This window comes from Agelaius phoeniceus, chromosome 9 (genome assembly GCF_051311805.1).
Source record: "Agelaius phoeniceus isolate bAgePho1 chromosome 9, bAgePho1.hap1, whole genome shotgun sequence".
Classification (NCBI taxonomy): domain Eukaryota; kingdom Metazoa; phylum Chordata; class Aves; order Passeriformes; family Icteridae; genus Agelaius; species Agelaius phoeniceus.
In genome coordinates, this window is record NC_135273.1 from 30,665,518 (window position 1) to 30,681,281 (window position 15,764).

The window sequence follows — 15,764 nt, forward strand, 5'->3', positions numbered from 1 at the left end:
GAGAATTATTTAAACTGTTTTCATATTTTTAAAATCATTCCTCTTCGATGCTCACAGTAACCAGACCTCTTCTTCAGCTGGGATCTCTGTGTTGTCTGCCATGGGATTTCTTTTCCAAATGGGTTGGAAAAGAAAAAGCAGTCAATATGGAAGCAAATTTAGTCAGTATCACTGGAATTTTTGCTCTTGGGTGAAATTTGAGGGAATGATGTCTCTGAAGACAGCTCCTGTTGTTGTTACTCCTCCCTTACCTGGGGTTGGAAGAGGGCTCTGGTTTTATTGCAGGGATTTTAGCACATGGCAAGTGGATCTATTCCAGCAGGATGATGTTTCTAATCAGATTGGTTCTGTATTTACAGTTTCTAAATGGCATTTCTTTTATTTGCCAGGCACAGAGTTTGTGTGAGCTGCCATGAGGCGTGAGGAGGCAGCAGAGCACTTCTCCCCCGGTGAGTCTGTGCTGTTCCAGCCCTCACAGGCTTTACAAACCCCTGCATTCAGGAAGGAGACCAATCTGATCTTCACTCCATTTCCATGTGCCACTTGGCTCTTCCTGCCACAGTGTCACATTTGTATTGATTCCAGTATTGACTGACTGAAAACCAGCACAGCCAGAGCTGCATCAGGCTCATGCAGGAGAACACGGAAACATATTCCCAAAAAATCAAAATACTCACAGGGAAAATGTGTGCTGTGCAGTGGAGAAAATTTCTGGACACTCACCTGTGTGTATTAATGACCCAATGATGGCCACAGGCTCTGCAAATCAGTGAGAAAAAGCAGATAATTAAAATTACTCTGCAGAGAAAAGCCACAGGCTCAGCTGTAAAGAACTTCATCCCCAGACAGGGGCTCAGCTTGGTATTTTGAAGTGAAAGGGCTGGAAGAGGCATGGAAAAACAAGGAGAGAGGGGAAAGCAACTGGAACTCTCAGAAAACACGAAGAGCAATGAGGCTCCTGTGGTGAGGCATCTGTGCTTGCTTTTTTCCCCTTTCCAGTCTGATTTGCTCTAGTTAGGGTGTAATTAGGATGGCCTTTCATTAGGATGGCCTTTTTTTAAGATGGCCTTTCCTTAGGACACTCAGCTCTTGCTATTGCAAATGCCCAGGTGGACAGAGATTGAAGCACCTGAGGTTTTTGAAACTCAAAGTCCTGCTTGTTGAGCTGTGGAGGGTAAGAACTTGAAAGAAAAGTGAGATGGATACTACATGAAGGTTGGAAAAACAATAAGGGCTGCAATGGAGGCTTTTTTAAACCTCCTGTAACAGAAAATTGGCTGCAAACAAGATGTAAATAGACAGTAACACTGTTAACAAAAAGGGAAAATGCCTCTGGATGAGATTTTGAAGGGGAGGGTGAGAATTCACTAGATGAGTGTAAATTAAGAGCTGAGAACAGTTCTCAAGTAAAAGGAGCTATATTTTTGGGACAGCTGATCAATTTAGGATGGAGATGGTCTAGCTGGACATGCTGCCCCAGCTATACACCAAAGCCTGGGTTTAAAGCATTGAAAATACTCACTCATGAAGCTGTAGAACAGAATTGTGGGTGGGATCCACTGGGGTGGGCTGGATCACTTGGCCCTTGTGCTGAGTTAGAGCAGTCTGAAGCACAGCATGAATGATATCAGAAGGTGCATGAATGATCAGAATCACTGCTTTTCCCCATGCCAGGCCTGGGTGTGGAAGGGAAGAAGCAGAGTGAGCAGGTGCACAGGGTTCAGCTCCTTTTCTGAGCAGGCTTGAGAGGAAGGAGCCCCTTGATGTCAGATTGTTGCTTTGTCCCTGAGAGAGGAGAAGGATGGAGGGCACTGTGGATTAACAGAGAATAGAATGAACATAGAGTTAGCAGAGTGGAGAATACTTCCCCCAGGTATTGCCTCAGCTCCTTCCCTGGGGCACAGAGCAGGGGGGGATGTGGGCAGTGAGCATGGGTGTATTTTGTGGAGATGGGATGAACAAGGGGATAAACACTGCCTGCTGCTGAGTGTTCTGAGGAAACCATGGCTTCCCACACAGGGCTTAGCACAGGCAGGAACTGGTGAGTCAGATTCCAAAGTGTGCCTTCAGCAAATGCAGAGCCTAAAGATTCATTATCTGTCCTGCTGATTCTGGCACATATCTGGCTGACTCGTTCAGCCCCTCTAATATAGACTTCACCTGTCCTCCCACACACCTGGGCAGGATGTTTTGCTCCCTGAGTGCTGTCACTTGCTGGCCCAAAGCCCTGCTCTGGGGAGACAGGCTGTGTGTCACCTCTGAGAGGAACATCTTCAGTCAATGACAGCTCTGGGTCACCTGGTTCTAAGCTGTAATAACCACACAACTTCAACTTGTGCAGGTCTGAAATGTCTCAGCCTGGGATCTGGCTGCTTTGTATCTGCACAGAAATTACTGCTTGGAAGGAAAATACTCATTTATCAAGCACTGAAGAGCATGCAAAAAGAATGAAATAAGCTCAGCTCTCCTTGTTTTCAGGCTTAGACTTAATAATGACACTGAGATTCTTGACCTTTTAACTGTGAGCAGTTATAATAGGTACAGCAAATTAAAAATTGTAATGTTTAGATCAGTGAAAATGGGTATTTTCTTCATTAATTTGGGAGCTGCTCTAAGGAAATCTGTACCTTGTTGGCACTTTAGTGCTTGGGCTCACTTTCATTAATGAAAAAATATTTCCATCATGATTTTAAAAGGGGTTTTGCCAGGTTTTTAAAAAGAAAATGGCATCTTAAGCCAGCACTATGTGTTGCATCCTTATAGGAATTGATCACCCCCACAGCACCATCCCTCTTTAATCCCAGGAAAGTGAAAAAGCAGTGTAAAGCAGTGATTTGGAAATGCAGAATCCTTACACCTTTTGGAGGGATGAATTCCCATTTCAGCATGAGGGTGACTCTGCCTTGGCTCTGCTCATGATGAGAGTGGTTGGAATGGGGACCCCTGCATCTGAAAGAGTGCCAAGGCAAAGAGGAGAACCTAAAATTCACAGATATCCATAAAAGAGAGAGAAAATGGTGCCCCAGGGAGCAGGGCTTTGATTAGGTCACTATTCCCCAACTCTCTGTCCTAAGGAATATTCTGTGTCATTGAGGAAGGGTATGGTGGAGGGAGAGGTGCATTTGTTGGGGATTCTTTGTTTTTCTTTAGCAGTAACTTAAAATCCTTGAAATTCATCCTAAGCCTGGCTGATTTACAAGCAGACTTTTCCAAAGGCTGTAAATTCTGCTGGTTTCATTGGAGCATCCAATCTAGGTCTTTGGGAGGTAGAAGCAGAAGAATCTAACTAGACACATTTTTCTTTCCTCATTGTCTTTCTCAGGAGAATGAATTAGTTTAGTGACATTTTCCAGTCTTCCTTCATCTTTATCAGAGGGATGGATTGGATATTCCTTCTTCAGTAGCTGTTGCTGGAGTGCATTTCCAGTCCTCTCTGTCCATTCCCTTGCCTCACCTGTGGCTGGTGGGTTCTAATGGGGGAGCTGAAAGGGTGAATGCAGAATTTTGAAAAGGTCACAACAACCCTACAGAGCCCTGTGGTTCAGGCACGAGGTGGGGATTAACATTCAGATGCCTTCCACCGCAGCAAAAACTGAAATATGGGATGAAAACAACCCCTCCACGTGACAAGGATTGCAAGTGGGGAAGGGGAATAAACTCTTGGCCTCTTCCTGTAGCTGTTTTCACATTTTAGTAACTCTGTGCTTGTCTTATGTGACAAGGTCCTGTGTAGTGCTAGTTAGCAACTTTTATTTTGCTACTTAATATCTGAATTCTACTCTCAGGGCCTGTGATCAACAATCAAACTGTAAATTGAGATAATTGATTTGGGGTTTTTTTGGCTATTTTTATTCAAATTGCTGACTGCACCAGAAAAATAAACTCTGAATTTTATATTCCTAACAACTACCCAGCCTTTGTTTCTCTTCTCCTCCCCTTCTCCTACAGAAAAACATGAATTATTTTTGTGGGGTTGCTTTTGATATGACTAGACTTCAAAATGAAATGAACTTCCATTTCAAAGTTTCTAACTGAAACTATTTTTGAGGACATGCTTGAAATTGGAAAGCTAAAATATTTTGCCTATTTCACATTTTTTTTTGTTAAATATAAAATATTCCCAGATACTTTTGATCCACCAAAACTGCTTTTTTTGGGCCTGAGAGGTTTGTTTTGGCCTATGTCTTTGTTTTTTGGGCCTGGGCTTTGTGATGTCCACAAAACTTAGGCAGGTGCTGTGCTTGTGTGCATCAGGTGTTTATTGTGTCCAGGTAGCCTTGGGAACATGGATTCCCCAGGTGGGGAAAACTCCTCAGTGAAATGTTGAGCCTCATTAGAATAATTCCTCCATAGAATAATTCCTCATGTTCCAGCTCATCCAAGTCTTCCTTATCTCCTTAAGTCTGTAACACTCAATGCTGTGGTCGATCCCATATTTGATTTTAAAAACCCAAACTGTTTTACCAAGTCTGACTTTGTCCGTGCAAGTTTAATCCAAGCCTTCCACCAGGTGGAATCTTGTTCAGCCACGTGCCCCTTTTCCATTATTGGGATTTCTCAGTTCAATCCCACCGAGTGCGATGGAATTCCCCAAGGTTTTGGCCTGTGCTGAGGCAGGAGCACACGTGGCAGGGTTTTCCACCAAGCTTTCCCTGCAAGTGAAGTGTTAATTTTCACTGGAGGGTTCTGCAGAGCCTTGGGAGGTGCATCATGGCTCCTCTGCAGCTCTCTCAGATCCTTATTTTAAACCTCTCTGAGGCTGGGCTTTGTGTTAGTGACAGCTTGCAAAGCTGGGGAGCAGAATGAGCTGTTGTTTAGGATAAATAGGAAACATTATCTATATATAGGAAGGAATCAAGTTGACAACTAGAACAGCACGAAGAAACCCAAGAAAGGCACTTTGTATTAAAAAGCATTGGATTAACCTGTTCCAACAGAATGAAGTAAAGCAGGAAACACCTTAGTGCTGCTTTTCTGTGGGAGCAAAGATTCTGCCCCTCCTATACCTGAACTCTTAAAACACAACCAGGTTAAGTCACAAACCCCTGGATTTAGGCATTCTACACCGAGCAAATATGACAGCCTGAGGCTTTCTGTGCATGCCAGGCCAGTGCAGCAGGACTTTGCAGAGTGCAGGGGGTCCTGGTGTCCTCTGCTCGTGCCTTGAGAATCAGCAGAGAGTTTGGGTTGGATGGGATCTTAAAGCTCATTCCACTCCACCCCCCAACACCTCCCACCATCCCAGGCTGCTCCAAGCCCCCAAATCCAGCTTGGCCTTGGGCAGTGCCAGGGATCCAGGGGCAGCCCCAGCTGCTCTGGGCACCCTGTGCCAGGGCCTGCCCACCCTGCCAGGGAACAATTCCTCATTCCCAATATCCCACCCAGCCCTGCCCTCTGGCACTGGGAAGCCATTCTCCTTGTCCTGTTCCCCCATCCATTGTCCCAAGTCTCTCTCCATCTTTTCTGTCAGCTCCTTCAGGCACTGAAAGGCCACAATTACATCACCCCAAAAAATGAAGTTATTAAACACCAGTGGTCCCACCACAGAACCCTGGGGGCCTCCAGGGTCACTGACATCCATCAGGACCCTGAGCCATTGGCCATGACCCTCTGGCTGGGACTGTGCAAGCACTTCCTTATCCATCCAAGAGTCCATCCATCACATCCAGCTGTCTCCAGCCCAGGGAGGAGGAGGTTGTGGGGCCCGGTGTCAGAAGCTTCACAGAATTCCAGCTAAACCAGATCCATGGCCTTCCCTTGTGCACTGATGGAGTCTCCCCACCAGAGAAGGCCACGGGGTCAGTCAAGAGGGTTTTCCCTTGGTGAGGCCCTGCTGGATGTCCCAAATCACCTCCCTGAGCTCTGTGAGCCTCAGCAGAGCTTCCAGCAGGGGCTGTCCCTGGATCTTCCCAGCACACAGGGGAGGCTATGGCATTCACATTCTCTGATAAAATCCCTTCACCCAGGATTTTTCTTCTGGGAAGCTGAGAGGCCTCAGAGAAAAGGAAAACAATTCTTATCTCATTTGCTTCTCCTGTGTTGTGCTCACATGTGGAATGTGTTTGGAGATTGTTTACCCACAGGTGATTGTTCCATTGGATTCTGGTCTGAGTTGTTTTCACTCTTTGGCCAAGCTGTGTCAGGACTCAGGAGTCACAAGTTTTCATTATTATCTTCTTAGCATTCTGTAAGCATCCTTTCTGTATTCTTTAGTATAGTATTCTTTAATATAATATAGTATTATAAAGTAATAAATTAGCCTTCTGAGAACATGGAGTTAGTCATCATTCCTCCTTTGTTGGGACATTCCTAGCAAAAACAATAGGAGGCTGACAGGGCAGTGCTTCCCTTTCCAGCCTTTTTAGAGATATGGACAGTGTTTCCCTTTTTCCAGCTTCTGGGAAAATGGCAAGCAGAGGGGGACAAGGCTGACTTGGGTAAACATAAAAAGAGATTGTTTTCAACCAGCCAGTCAGTCAGCAAAAGGGAAATAACCTGAACTGTGGAAACTGACAGTTTGAATGGATTTTTGCTTCTGCCCATGTAAGAAAATGCTCTTGTCTCACAGGGAAAGCAGAGTTAGGAATGTCTGCAAAGATAGCTGAAATCAAAGTGTCAGTCTGAGGCTCATAACAAAGCCTCTTATCCCTGCAGCATCTTTTCAGTTAACAGTGTTTAGTGTTTTAAGGTCACCAAATTTAAATTATATCAGATATTCAGTTTGCATCTCTTAATTGGCTATCTTGATTTATTATCTTGGTGGAGAACCCTGACCTCCTTTTCACAGTATAATAATGAGGCCTGTCCTAAAATACTGCCATTAAATTACCTTTTAGGTACTTACTGAAACCTGTCCAACTTGGGCATTACCCTTATAACAAAGCTTTAAATTGTTTTAAATACTCTAACAGTGGAAATTCTGAAGTAGCAGTAACGGCAATTTTTCTTTCTTTAGTGGAAAGTTCTCTGTTCTGTGCTATTATTAACTTATTTCTATGACGAAAATTATGCAAATTGGTTTTTTTAGTCAAGTTCTTCAATATGTTTGTGTCAAGGTTAAGATTTTATAAGCATTTAATTGATTTTGATTGATTTGCCAGTATAAAGAGGAGCTTAACTAAGAGGAGCTGGTGAGTATGCCATAGAGTACAGAGACGAAGAGGATTTTATGTGAAACTGTTTAATCTGAGACATCATTCACCTGTTCTTTGAAACCAATCCCAGGAAGGAGCACATGTGAATAATTTTAGAGGATATGTGTTAATTAGAGATAAGACATCTGTTTGAGTTTGTGTCACTAATGAGTGGCTCACAATATTTATTCTGCTTCTGGAACATTTTGTTCTCTTAAAAAGAAATTACCTCAGAAATGTAAATTGTAGATAATAGATCATCAGTTATTTCCCAATGAGACTTATCAGCACCACCTCTCATTGGCTTTACCACCTCACCTGATTTAAATCTCTCCTCTGACTCCCTTCCCATAGAAAAACACAAGGGGGTTTGTTTTTTTTTTTTTTTTGTGTTTTTGTTTGTTTGTTTGGCTTTTGGTGTTTTTTGTTGTTGTTTGTTTGTTGTTGTTGTTTGTCTGAGCCACTGGCATGAGGAATTCTGTAGTGTCCCACCCTAAGATCACTGTTGAGAGTTTTACTGTGCCCATACTGTTTACCTTTATCATCTGATCCCACCCCACACATTTCACACCATCACTTCCATGTCTTTTTTTGTAAGTAGCTGCTTTGGGAGTGTGAATTTCTGTGCTACAACATCCTTGTTCCATGTCATTCCCTCTCTAGTTCATAGTCCCCTTTTTGAAACCTGTCTCTGATCTCTGCAATCCATTGTTATCCAGCCTTGATATTGGATAAACTGGGGCCAATTTGAACATGGGGAGCATTAAAATATTCATGCTTATTGTCTCCTTGCTACATACCTCCTTTAATTTGTTTCCAGACTTGTCAGAACTATGGATTTTGATTTCAAAAGCCCCCAGTCTGATTCTTTTTATTTGTTTTTACAGCACCTTCTGTAGCATTCTTTTGTGGCTATTAATGGGAACTCTGAATGGGATTCTATAACTGTTGGGATGTCAAGTCTTCAATTTTAAGCCAGGTAGGTAAACTCTGCTGGGAGGAAGAATGGGCAAGGAAAACAAAGGTGCTGGGGGCTTGATGTGGTTCAGATGTGCTGTGGAATTGGATTTTCCCTTCACCCAGCCAGTCCTTTCCAGGATGCTTGGGGGACTGTATCATTCATTTATTGCTGTTTAATTCATCTCCACTGATTTGCTTTACCACCTCACCTGGTTTAAATCTCTCCTCTGACTCCCTTCCCATAGAAAAACACAAGGGGGGGGGTTGGGGTTTTTTCTGGTGTTTTCTTTTTTTTTGTTTTGTTTGTTTGTTTTTCTCTTTCTGACCTATTGGCATGAGGAGTTCTGTAGTGTTTTGAGGGTTTTTTTGGGGATTGTCACCTCCAGCCCTTGCTGGGACACCTGCAGGGCTGGGCACTGCAAAGCTCCCTGGGCAGCCCCTGCCAAGGCCTGAGCACCCTTTGCATGCAGGAATTGCTGCTGCTGTCCAAGCTGAGCCTCCCCTGGCCCAGCTTGAGGCCCTTTGCCCTTGTCCTGTCCCTGTTCCCTGGCAGCACAGCCCGGCCCCCCCTGGCTGTCCCCTCCTGGCAGGGAGTTGTGCAGAGCCACAAGGGCCCCCTGAGCCTCCTTTGCTCCAGGCTCAGCCCCTGCCCAGCTCCCTCAGCCCCTCCTGGGGCTCCAGCCCCTTCCCCAGCTCCGTTCCCTGCCCTGGACACGCCCCAGCCTCTCCAGGGCTCTCTGGCCAGCAGGGCCCAGAGCTGGACACAGCCCTCAGGTCCCTCAGCAGGGCCAGCCCAGGGGCCAGGCCCTGCCCTGGGCCTGTGGCCACCCCATGGCTGGCACAGCCAGGGGCCATTGGCCTCGTGCCCCCTGGGCACCCCTGGGCTCCTGTCCAGCCCTGGCACAGCCCCCAGGGCCTTTCCCCAGGGGCCCTTTCCAGCCCCTCTGCCCAGCCTGGAGCTGCAGGGCCTGGGCTGAGCCAGGGCAGGATCCAGCCCTTGGCCTTGCTGAACCTCAGCCCATGGATCCAGCCTGTCCTGAGCCCTCTGCAGAGCTCCCTGCCCTCCAGCACAGCCACACTCCCACCTGCCTTGGGCTTCTCCAAGAAGTTACTGAGGGTGCCCTCAATGCCTTCATGTTCTAGAGAGTCAGTCCTGAGAGAAGCAGCTGAGGGAGCTGGGGAAGGGGCTGGAGCCCCAGGAGGGGCTGAGGGAGCTGGGCAGGGGCTGAGCCTGGAGCAAAGGAGGCTCAGGGGGCCCTTGTGGCTCTGCACAACTCCCTGCCAGGAGGGGACAGCCAGGGGGGGCCGGGCTGTGCTGCCAGGGAACAGGGACAGGACAAGGGCAAAGGGCCTCAAGCTGGGCCAGGGGAGGCTCAGCTTGGACAGCAGCAGCAATTTCTGCATGCAAAGGGTGCTCAGGCCTTGGCAGGGGCTGCCCAGGGAGCTTTGCAGTGCCCAGCCCTGCAGGTGTCCCAGCAAGGGCTGCAGGTGGCACTCAGTGCTCTGGGCCGGGGACAAGGTGGGCACTGGGCACAGCTGGGAGTCCATGGGCTGGCAGGGATTTTCCAGCCTCAGGGACCCTTGGATTCTGTGATTTCATCTTATTCAGGGGGCAGTTTCCCTTAGATCTTTCTGCTTGGTGCCCTCCTGTGTGTTGTAGCCTCACACAGGGTCTTTAGGGACCCTCCAGCAATCCCAGTGGTCACTGTGATGCCACACCAAGTTTGGTGAGGTGTTCCCTGCACTGGGGACCAGCTGAGCCAGAAATATCTGTACCTGCTCCTGCTCCACCACACCATTCATACACAGCACAGGCTGATGTGCTGATACTGCTTCTGCTGAGTAAATGTGAGGAGTTCACAGTGGTCCCTGAGCATACCTCGAATCCCTCTTAAAAGGAAAAATGAAAAGTTATATTTTGGAAGGAGCAGAAACAGTGCCACATTGTCATTTGTCAGGCAAGCATTGTGAAAATGTGCTCTGGGACAGGAAGGCAGAGGTTGCTAAGATGAAACAGTTGCAGTGAAGGGAGAAAAACTGGGATGCTGTAAGGGGAATGGAGAAAATGCTACAAACTGGCAGAAAAAAACAAAACCCAAGCAGAGTGGAAAGCAGAGGAATGGCTGTCCCATTTTTCATTCAAGAGGTTCACTTCTTCAGTGTTTAATCACTACCTCTCATATTCTCAAACACTAATTTGTAACATTTTCCTTCAAAATTCCCAACTCTTCCTTATGTTGTAATTGAAAACACTCATATGCACTATGCTCTGTAGTAAAATGTAGTGTAAAATAAAGGTAAACAATGCAGAAGTACCATTTTTAACACCATCTAAAACCACCTTTGAACACAGAATTTGTGCTTGCAAAAGCAGAGTTAACCTCTAGCAAAAACATGTAGGTATAGGATTTTTTTTTTGTTTTTTTATTACGGCCTCAAATTCTCAGGTTTCAATTCTCTTTTTCACCTGGAGAACAAAATAAGAGAAGAGTTTCTATTGCTTGAATGCCTTTCCTTTATATTGATTGAATGGTTTCCTTCATATTGATTGAATTGTTAAAAAACCCCAAACCCACATTTACAGAGGTCATCCAGTGGTGGGTGAGGAAATAAAATGAAACAGTAGAGACACAAAATCCACTGGAGTGGTGTGAAAAGCCAGGTTATGCATGATGCTGAGATGAAGGAATGATGTTTCATCCCAGAATGTGGTGCACCCAAAGCTCTGTTGGGATTTTCAGGGTCCCCACCTGGGGTGTTTTCAGGAGGGAAAGGACTTTTAATGCCCAAACTGCATCACACTGCCAGGATCTGCTCCTAAATGGGCAGTCAAGATAAATTCTACCTGGATGAAGTAACAGGAGCAGCAGCAAGAAAGGAAAGGAAAGCAAGAAAATCCAAGAAAAAGCTTTTTGGACTCACTTAACACCTGCTTGAAGACTGTCAGCCCTGCAGGAGGGAGCACAGCAGGAGCTGCTCAGCTACAGGAGGCCCTACATTTCCACACCCTCCTCAATCCCAAATGCATTTCTGCCTTAAATTTAATTAAGCAGAGTGGGTTTAGTTTCATTTACACCGTTTAGGGTTCTGCCCATGCAATACATTCTGAGCAGCAGGATTGATACAGATTTATTTCTGTGCTGTCACACCTTTTGGGCACTGTCTGGTGAGAACTGGGATTTCTGTCACATGTCCCTGACAGACTAATTTGTCACATGTGTTGTGAGACAGCCAGTAAGGTAGGGATATCCTCCTGGAAAACTGGAATAATGCAGCAGCATAAAGCTGTGACACTTGATCAGTGCATAAGTTCAGTATTCACAGGGCCTTCATTAATTAGCCAGGGACTTGACTATGGACAACTGTTTATTTTGGGTAATGGTATTTAGACTTGGGTAACAGTTTTGCTTATGTAATCAAGAAAAGTTTCTAGGTTTCTTTTGCTGGAAACACATTCCTTGTGGTTAACACAGAGGGAGGGAGTGTGGAACTTGCTAGCAAAACTTGTCTGCATTGAATCCATTGTGAGTGCCAAGGCTTCAGCTCTGTTGTTTTGCTTTGGGAAGGTTGAGAAGTGTAAATACCTTTGCTAGGGCTCATTGAGGGTTGAGCTGTGCCTCGGACAGGTGCTGAATGTCCATCCCTTTTCCTGGCTTTGTGCCATGGCTGGAGCTCTGTGCCTGGGCTCTTCCTGGGAGCTTTGGCCTGGTTTCCTGTGAGTCACAGCATTTGGCTGAGATCAAAACTAGATCAAGGCAAACACAAGATGATCAAGTGTAAGTGTTCTGTCATGGCAACAGTTGAGAGGCTGTATTTAAACTGTGAGGCAGAAGGATATTTTAAGGTTTGAAGGTGACCAAGGAGTGTTAACCTGCTTGTTTATAAAGAAACAAGCTCTGTGTCATCCACCCATCTTTGGATAAATGTAAGTTTGACACACTTCTCCCTAGCAGGGCTTGAGCAATGGCAAGGGGCTTCTTCCACCTTCCCCCACTGATTGAGAAGTTTTGGCTTTCATCAGAACTTTTTTCCCATCCTGTGAGTGCAGGTTAAAGAGGGGCGTGTGTGAAATGGCAGCTCCTGTGCTCTCAGCCATAACTCTACCCTGTGGCTGCTGTTACACTCAAAATGAAAGGCTTTTAAGATTGACTCTGGCTTATTATTTGCAGCTGCTAATGCAGTTGTCCTTAAATTTTATGTGTGACCTTAATCTCCAGGAGGAAATTCACAGACAATTTTCAAGGTTGTTCACGTATTTCTGCTCCATTCACTGCATCCAGCTCAGTGCAACACCAATAAACTCCAGAGGAGTTCCACACTGATTACTCCAAGTTCTGCAGTACAGGCTCTCCTAAAATTGCCCCTGTTCAGGTTTTAAGAAAAAAATATAACATTACTTTGAGTTGTTGTATATAATAACATAAATAGTTGATGTGTTTTTTCTATCACCTAGTGAATTACAAAGTTTTAATTTTGCCACATGGGGATGCAGCTGATACTTTCCCCAGGCTGTAGTACAGGAGTCCTAAAGTCCTGACATTTACAAGCTGGAAAGGATTTACAGATTGAACAAAAGTTTTAGCAGTGTAAAAAGTGTTTGGCAGCACTGTACAAGTTAACCTGTGCCCTTTAACGTTACTGCCTTGCAGGAGCTGCCAGTGCTAAGTGATTAAACAATAAATCATAACACACAGAGACAACAGCAATCCCTGGGACCATCTGTAAGTGACAGACTTGGGGAATGCTCTTTAATTCCCTGGACACAGTTTGTTCTTTAGAATGGTTCATCAGCAAGGACAGTGGACTTGGAGGCTTTTTGCCATTCCTAGTAAAACATCTTGTTTTGGGGAGGAAGGTTGTAATTTGGAAGTTAATGTTCCCACATGAACAGAAGAGTTGTAACTTGAATTTCCTTGAGGTTGGTAGCACAGTTAAGGACAGAGTTCCAACAAAAAGGAGGAAGCTGTCCTGAATTCTGGAACATGTTTCTCATTGACAGAAATGAACTTCCCATCTGAAAGTTTCAGTTTTTAGTTTTTCTTTGTGATACAAGCATGTGTTATTTACCTCTGGAAGAAATCTGTTTAAGTTCCTTATCTTATGTGATTTTCTGGATTTTCAGCCAGAAGTATAGAACTCTGTGAAATTAAAATTTGGAAGTTCTTTTAGGCATTAGGATCTAAGTGTTATTGCAGGTTTTCATAGGAAGTTATTTATTTGCACTAAGGTTTTTTGAAAAACAAAATAAAAGACACTAGACCCCATAGCCAGGTTAGTGGGGGCACAGAGAGATTGACAGGATTCCTTTGGAGTTAGTCCTGAAAGGGAAAGGAGTCCAGGAAGGCTGGATGTGCTGTAGAAAGGAATTGTTAAATATTCAGGAGCAGACTGTCCCCATGTGTAGAAAGACAAATTATCAGGGGAAAAAGGACCAGCCTGGTTAAACTTGGGCTGGAACTTAGGGAAAAGAGAGAATCTATTGACCCTGGAATGAGGGTCAGGCAACTTGGGAGGACCATAAGGATGTTGGAAGGTCATGCAGGGAGAAGATTAGAAGGGTCAAAATCCAACTAGAACTTGATTTGGCCTGCAGTTAAAAACAACAAAAAAAATCTTCTATAGAAGCCTTGACAGCAAAAGCAGGGTCAGGGAGAGTCTGGCTCATTTGATGAATGCAGAGGGGAGTGCAGTGACAGGAGATGAGCAAAAGGCAGAGGTGCTTAATGCCTTATTTACCTCAGTCTCCAATATCAGGACCAGTTGTCCTCAGGTGCTACCATTGAGTCAGGGATGACACAGAGACCCATCAGAAGGTATAAACACCATTGTGCTGTTTATTGAGAGTCTTCTTTTAGATTCTCTTTGACACACGTGGACCTGATTGGTCACTTAATCAATACATTTCACATGATTGGCTAATTAAGGAACTGCCCTTTGGTAACCATATTTCCATCACACATTCCACACGCTCACAAACACCAGGCACAGCAACTTAAGAATTGTTTATAATTCTTTTCTCTGAGCTTCTCACAGCTTCTCCCAGAATGATGCCGGGGAAACTATCTGTTTCTCTCTCTCAGCATCCACACTCAGGATCCCCAGCCCCTAGAGCTGGAGGTAAGTGATGGGGAGCTGAGTGTGCCCCAAAATCCAGGAGATGGTGGGTGACCTGCTCTGCCAACCACTCCCAAATCTATGGGCCCTGATGGTCAACAGCAGCTGGACATGAGCCAAGTGTGCCCAGGGGGCCAAGCAGGCCAAGAGCCTCTGGAACATCAGGAATGGTGTGGCCAGCAGGAGCAGGGCAGTGACTGTCCCCCTGTACTGGGCACTGCTGAGGCCACACCTGGGATGCTGCGTCCAGTTCTGGGCCCCTCACTTTAAAAGGGACATTGGGGTTCTGGAGTGTGCCCAGTGAAGGGCAGCAAAGCTCATGAAGGGTCTGGAAAACAACTCTGGGGGATGGCTGAGGGAGCTGTGTGGTCTGGAGGAGAGGAGGCTCAGGGGGCGCCTCATCACTCTCCAAGCTCCCTGACAGGAGGGTGCAGTGAGGTGGGGCTGTCTCTGCTCCAGTGAGGGATCAGCAGAGGAAATGGCCTCAAGCTGAGACAGGGGTGATTCAGACTAGATATTAAAAAAACCAATTTTCTCAGTTTGGGCTGTCAGGCATTGGAAGGGGCTGCCCAGGGAAGTGGTGGAGTCACCATTCCTGGAAGTCTCCAAGAGATGCCTCCATCTGTCACTGGGTGAGGTGTTTAGGGGCCCACTGGTAGTGCTGGGCTGATGGTTGGACTGCATGATCTTCCAACCTTGATCATTGTACGATTCTGTGGCTATAATGGCATTTAAAAACATTTCTAGGATTTCTTTCTGGACAACACACTGGGCTCTGGTGCATTCTCTTGTCTCTCTGAGCTTGCACAACATCCCCTCCTTGCAGTGTCCCATGATCACCTCTGTGCCCTGGGACCCCCCCCTGTGCCACAGTGTCCCCTGTTATCTCTCTGCCCACCAAAGTCTTTCCTGAAAGGTTTTCTGGAAGATTTCCTGGATCCTTTTTGCTGGAAATGTGTGTAGAAATTGCATGTGGCTATCTCTGCACCACCACCCCTGCATGCTTCTGCTGTTTATAGTGAGGGATGTGGGTGGGTGGCAGGCAAAAGGAACACACAGGAAAATAATTTACTCTTGTTTGAAACACTGAATGTTTAACCTCACAAAAAGTGCCCAAATTCTGCCCGTGGGAGATGTTGTAGTCCCATCTGCCAAAATATGTTTGTTCTTTATCATTTCTCAAAGGAGGGTTTTGACTGCCAAAAACCCATCTGATCTAAGTTTTCTGATACTGGTTGACATTACTGTAATAAAAATTAACTTTGTCTAATTTTGTTGCTTGGGAAGCAAATTGCCAAACAAGCTTCAAATAAGCAAATATAAATTCAGTAAATTATCCTTAAAATAATGACTTTTTATTGGAAATGCCTTGTTACTGATGCTGAAGAATACTTTATTGAACTGTTTCTATTCTCTGAGAATCAATATATGCTTGTTCATGATAATGCTACATGTGTACAGTCATTTAGAATTGCAGTCATTAGCCAGGTACTCCAGTGCTTCTATTAGAGCAAATTGAAAAAATTTGCTTTTTAAAGGAAAAACTATAAGTATTAT

General features: G+C 45.3%; 1 long non-coding RNA gene across 1 annotated transcript in view; it reads left to right on the top strand.

The window, feature by feature from the left end:
- LOC143694828 (uncharacterized) overlaps positions 1 to 15,764 on the top strand; it is a 91,519-nt gene that overhangs the window by 68,324 nt on the left and 7,431 nt on the right. Inside the window, exons 8-9 of the long non-coding RNA XR_013183545.1 lie at positions 390 to 449; positions 8,021 to 8,112. This is a non-coding gene — a long non-coding RNA (uncharacterized LOC143694828). The remainder of the gene's footprint in view (positions 1 to 389; positions 450 to 8,020; positions 8,113 to 15,764) is intronic.